The sequence below is a fragment of the Microcebus murinus genome, chromosome 13, assembly GCF_040939455.1.
Source record: "Microcebus murinus isolate Inina chromosome 13, M.murinus_Inina_mat1.0, whole genome shotgun sequence".
Lineage (NCBI taxonomy): Eukaryota > Metazoa > Chordata > Mammalia > Primates > Cheirogaleidae > Microcebus > Microcebus murinus.
The window spans coordinates 729,384-735,383 of record NC_134116.1 but is presented as its reverse complement, the minus strand read 5'-3'; the positions used below and the strand labels follow the sequence as shown (position 1 = coordinate 735,383).

Genomic DNA, 6,000 nt, shown 5'->3' with positions numbered 1-6,000 from the left:
CATTGGTACCCCCACAATACGCTGCAACAACATCAGAGGTAAATGAATAAGAACACAGGGGGGAGGGGGGCACGGGCAACACATGTCACCTTAATACTTGGACTCCCATCATCTGCTTGAAAAGAGAGAGAAAAGAAAATGCAATCATAGAGATAAGAGACACTTTTTAAAAATAATGAATCCGAAGAGAAAAGTAAAAGGAGGCCTGTGGAGCAGGTCTGGGTGTGACTCCGGATCCCCCAACATCAGGTGCCACCACCAAAGATTCCTACGTGTAGCCCATAGAACCCCAAAAGCAACGGGACGAGTTCTGGTCACATACTCCCTCAAAATGACATCCTGGCCTTCTTCTGGAACTCCCTCCCCTCTCAGACTCTCAAGGTTTCCTCCAGCGTGTCGGTTCCCACAGAGCAGACCTTTGGTCTGAGACCTGACAGTCCAGAAGCCACGCATGCTGCCGCGTGACGGCGGTGTCGCGGCTTGGGACAAGAGGAGGCCCCACGGTGCGGGCTGGGGCGCCAGGCACCGCGGCGGGCGCTGAGGGTGGGGGTGACCCCCACCCCGGGCCGCCGCCTCGCTCCCAGAAAGGGGACAGAACAAGAGGCAAAACAAAAAAAAAAAGAAGAAGAAGCCTACGGCACCCGGTATTCCCAGGCGGTCTCCCATCCAAGTACTAACCAGGCCCGACCCTGCTTAGCTTCCGAGACCAGACGAGATCGGGCGCGTTCAGGGTGGTGTGGCCCTAGACGGCGGAGGGCGCCCCTGCCCCGCTCAAGAAGCCGAGCCTCTCTGCGCTTCCCCGCCGCCTCCTCCCGCCCCAGGCCCCGCGCCGGCGCTGACCGGCGCCGGGCCGGGCCTGTTGAGTTCACCGGCCGGGTCCGGCGGGCTCCGTGGGACGGGGGTGACAGGCGGGGCGGGGCGGGGCGGGCAGGGAGCGGCGGGCCGGGGTGGGGGGGCTGTCTCTCTATACACACACACACACACACACACACACACACTCACACTCACACTCACTCACTCACACTCACACAAGATGCGCCTCCACTGCTGGACTCGCCAAGGTGGAGACCTTCCAGCCTCCTTCACCTACCCGCCCCCCACCCCCAGCTCGTGGCCGCCCCCGCCGCCGCCGCCGCCGCCGCCGCCGCCGCCGCCGCCGCCGATTGCGCACGCGCGGGTCGCCCGCCCTTTGACCCCAGGCAGGGGCCGCCCTCCCCGACAACCCCTTTCAGCTGCGCCCCCCACCCTGTGGGTGGGCTGCCGCCTATTCCCCCGGGCCCGGGCTGGGGCACTGCGCATGGGGGAGGGGAGCGAGTGTATGGGGCGTCTCTCTCTCTCTCTAGGGATGTGTCCCATGGGTGGGGTGGCGTGGTTTGTGGGGCGCTGAAGAAATCAGTCCCCTCCATCTCCTACCTCTGGAAAACGCCCAAGCCCTTGGAGAACTGCCGGCAACGCGACCGTGGGGGCCGGGACCCTCCTCTGTGTCCTCCTGTGGCCCGGTCCAAGGGGCCTGGGCCTGGCCGGGGCTGCATTGGACCCCGACCACCCTGGCGTGTGGACTCGCTAAAAATCGGCGATTAGATATTGGATTCCAGCTTCATTGAGGTCATTTCACTAATGAGTGCACCGGAAAGAGTTTCCTAATCCATCTGTGAGGGTGGCAACTGAAAGAGAATTTTAAAGCTGACAGAATAGGCGAGGAAAGGCATAGGAGATTTCCACACCCAGTAAGGAAGCCTTTCCCGAAATGGAAGAAAGAAACGAGCAAACAGAAACACCGGTAGCCCGCCAGGATCAGAGTCTGCCCCCGAGAGAAAGTACCCTGACCAGGTTCACCCGTGGGTGGGTGGCGAGCTAGCGGCATTCAGAAGAGCGAGGCCCGCAGTCTGTGCAGAAGACACCTGCACTCGGGTGTGTGTGGCGGCACGATTCACAAGCAGCTCCAGATGTTAAGCCAAGGAGAAGCCAGGGAGTTCCCAACGCCCCAGGTGTCCTCAGCCCACGACTGGCTGCTGGGGGAATGCGAAGCCCGGCTCCTTGTCTCAGAGCGGGACAACCAGGAGGTGTGACGTACACCCTGGGGTTCCCAGGAGGATCAGGCTGAAGCTGGGACTTGGCCTGAAAGTGTCCCCTCGCATGGCCACCCGCTTCCCCTTCCTGCTCCTCTACTCCTGGTGCCCCTCCATCCAGGGGCCAGACCTTAAAGAGTCACCCGCAAGAGAATCCTGGTCCCAAAGGAGCCTTCTGGGGGACCCGTGCTGAGAGAGGTTGTGGGCATGGCCCGCTGGGGCTCTGCCCGACCCAGGGCTGAGAGGTGCAACCTCCCAGCTCTGGGTCCCTGCAGGGGAAGCGTTGGCAAGCACAGGGCCAGTCCTCCAAAGGCCCAGGTGCAGGGAGCCCAGGCCAAGCAGCCTGTGGAAGAAGCCACCCCGGGAACACGACTGCAGGCCACGGCCCTTCCCACCTCCTCCTCCTCCTCCTCCTGCTCCTCCACCCCCCCGACCTCCCACCCCCACCCCCCCGACATGGCGCAGGGCTCAGAGACACCTCAGACACTTGCTACCCAAAGTGCAAAGGGCATCAGTTGCTCCTCCACACCCCCCCCCCCTGCCCAGCAGACCGCGTTGTCCAGCCAGCCCCCGGGCCTCCCTGGGGTGCCCAGCACAAAAGTGCAGACAACCACCGGACCCTCAATCTCAGTTTTCGGATGTTTTTGCCACTCTAAGGACCCGCAGGCCAGCTGGGCCTTCTGGCAGGACAGAGAGCCCCGGAATCCGACGTGGAGAGCCGGGTGTACGTCCCCACGAGGAGGCGGTCCCCACCTCCGCGGCTCTCCCCTTGCGGGGGGGAAAAGCAGCCACGGGGCCTCAGAGAAGACACCAGGCTGGGCGCCCGCCCCACAGTGGGGGCACGTCCCCCGCAGGCCACTTAGCGCCGGCCGCCGGCCGGCGGACGGTTGGGTGGCGCGAGACGCTGCGGCCGCCCTGCTACCGGGTTCCTGGGAGGGCGTCCTGGAACCAGCGTCCACACCAAGCCCTTGGAAGGCCCAGGCGACGGAGGAGCCCCGTCAGGCAGGGGCCGAGGACGGTGACGGCCCGGGCGGGGAGGAGCGTGTCAGGCAGGGGCAGAGGACGGTGACAGGTGACAGGCCGGGCGGGAAGGAGTCAGTCAGGCAGGGGCCGAGGAGGAGACGGGCTGGGTAAGGGTTAGGGTTAGAGTCAGGGCACAAGTCACAATCGCAAAGACCTGGAAGCGACCCGAGTGCCCAGCGACCCACGAGTGCGTAAATGAAATGTGGCGCGTGGACACCACGGAGTGCTATTCAGCTAGGAGGAGCAGCGGTGAGAGGGCACCTCTCGTGGTTCTCCTGGCCAGAGCTGGAACCCGTTCCAGTAAGCCAGGTAGCCCAAGAATGGACACACGAGCACCACGTGCTCGCGCTCACCAGCAAATGGGTACGAACCGATGGACACCTAAGTGGACACAGAGGAATCACCTTCATCGGGTGGGTGTCGGGCGGGTGGGGGGAGGGGATGGGCATACACCTCCATTAGGAATGGGGTGGGTGCGCACCGACTGGGGGATGGGCGCACTTGAGGCTCTGACCCGAGGGGGGAGGCTGGGAGAGGGCAACGTACCCGACCTTAACATTGGTACCCCCACAATACGCTGCAACAACATCAGAGGTAAATGAATAAGAACACAGGGGGGAGGGGGGCACGGGCAACACATGTCACCTTAATACTTGGACTCCCATCATCTGCTTGAAAAGAGAGAGAAAAGAAAATGCAATCATAGAGATAAGAGACACTTTTTAAAAATAATGAATCCGAAGAGAAAAGTAAAAGGAGGCCTGTGGAGCAGGTCTGGGTGTGACTCCGGATCCCCCAACATCAGGTGCCACCACCAAAGATTCCTACGTGTAGCCCATAGAACCCCAAAAGCAACGGGACGAGTTCTGGTCACATACTCCCTCAAAATGACATCCTGGCCTTCTTCTGGAACTCCCTCCCCTCTCAGACTCTCAAGGTTTCCTCCAGCGTGTCGGTTCCCACAGAGCAGACCTTTGGTCTGAGACCTGACAGTCCAGAAGCCACGCATGCTGCCGCGTGACGGCGGTGTCGCGGCTTGGGACAAGAGGAGGCCCCACGGTGCGGGCTGGGGCGCCAGGCACCGCGGCGGGCGCTGAGGGTGGGGGTGACCCCCACCCCGGGCCGCCGCCTCGCTCCCAGAAAGGGGACAGAACAAGAGGCAAAACAAAAAAAAAAAGAAGAAGAAGCCTACGGCACCCGGTATTCCCAGGCGGTCTCCCATCCAAGTACTAACCAGGCCCGACCCTGCTTAGCTTCCGAGACCAGACGAGATCGGGCGCGTTCAGGGTGGTGTGGCCCTAGACGGCGGAGGGCGCCCCTGCCCCGCTCAAGAAGCCGAGCCTCTCTGTGCTTCCCCGCCGCCTCCTCCCGCCCCAGGCCCCGCGCCGGCGCTGACCGGCGCCGGGCCGGGCCTGTTGAGTTCACCGGCCGGGTCCGGCGGGCTCCGTGGGACGGGGGTGACAGGCGGGGCGGGGCGGGGCGGGCAGGGAGCGGCGGGCCGGGGTGGGGGGCTGTCTCTCTATACACACACACACACACACACACACACACACTCACACTCACACTCACTCACTCACACTCACACAAGATGCGCCTCCACTGCTGGACTCGCCAAGGTGGAGACCTTCCAGCCTCCTTCACCTACCCGCCCCCCACCCCCAGCTCGTGGCCGCCCCCGCCGCCGCCGCCGCCGCCGCCGATTGCGCACGCGCGGGTCGCCCGCCCTTTGACCCCAGGCAGGGGCCGCCCTCCCCGACAACCCCTTTCAGCTGCGCCCCCCACCCTGTGGGTGGGCTGCCGCCTATTCACCCCGGGCCCGGGCTGGGGCACTGCGCATGGGGGAGGGGAGCGAGTGTATGGGGCGTCTCTCTCTCTCTCTAGGGATGTGTCCCATGGGTGGGGTGGCGTGGTTTGTGGGGCGCTGAAGAAATCAGTCCCCTCCATCTCCTACCTCTGGAAAACGCCCAAGCCCTTGGAGAACTGCCGGCAACGCGACCGTGGGGGCCGGGACCCTCCTCTGTGTCCTCCTGTGGCCCGGTCCAAGGGGCCTGGGCCTGGCCGGGGCTGCATTGGACCCCGACCACCCTGGCGTGTGGACTCGCTAAAAATCGGCGATTAGATATTGGATTCCAGCTTCATTGAGGTCATTTCACTAATGAGTGCACCGGAAAGAGTTTCCTAATCCATCTGTGAGGGTGGCAACTGAAAGAGAATTTTAAAGCTGACAGAATAGGCGAGGAAAGGCATAGGAGATTTCCACACCCAGTAAGGAAGCCTTTCCCGAAATGGAAGAAAGAAACGAGCAAACAGAAACACCGGTAGCCCGCCAGGATCAGAGTCTGCCCCCGAGAGAAAGTACCCTGACCAGGTTCACCCGTGGGTGGGTGGCGAGCTAGCGGCATTCAGAAGAGCGAGGCCCGCAGTCTGTGCAGAAGACACCTGCACTCGGGTGTGTGTGGCGGCACGATTCACAAGCAGCTCCAGATGTTAAGCCAAGGAGAAGCCAGGGAGTTCCCAACGCCCCAGGTGTCCTCAGCCCACGACTGGCTGCTGGGGGAATGCGAAGCCCGGCTCCTTGTCTCAGAGCGGGACAACCAGGAGGTGTGACGTACACCCCGGGGTTCCCAGGAGGATCAGGCTGAAGCTGGGACTTGGCCTGAAAGTGTCCCCTCGCATGGCCACCCGCTTCCCCTTCCTGCTCCTCTACTCCTGGTGCCCCTCCATCCAGGGGCCAGACCTTAAAGAGTCACCCGCAAGAGAATCCTGGTCCCAAAGGAGCCTTCTGGGGGACCCGTGCTGAGAGAGGTTGTGGGCATGGCCCGCTGGGGCTCTGCCCGACCCAGGGCTGAGAGGTGCAACCTCCCAGCTCTGGGTCCCTGCAGGGGAAGCGTTGGCAAGCACAGGGCCA

General features: G+C 63.1%; 2 non-coding genes across 2 annotated transcripts; both read right to left on the bottom strand.

Annotated features, from left to right (window-relative positions):
• Positions 1-629: 629 nt before the first annotated feature.
• On the bottom strand, positions 630-748 carry LOC142875204 (5S ribosomal RNA). Its single transcript, XR_012922634.1, has one exon. It is a non-coding gene; the product is annotated as a 5S ribosomal RNA (ribosomal RNA).
• Positions 749-4,277: 3,529 nt separating this feature from the next.
• LOC142875192 (5S ribosomal RNA) lies at positions 4,278-4,396 on the bottom strand. Its single transcript, XR_012922633.1, has one exon. It is a non-coding gene; the product is annotated as a 5S ribosomal RNA (ribosomal RNA).
• Between the last annotated feature and the right edge of the window lie 1,604 nt (positions 4,397-6,000).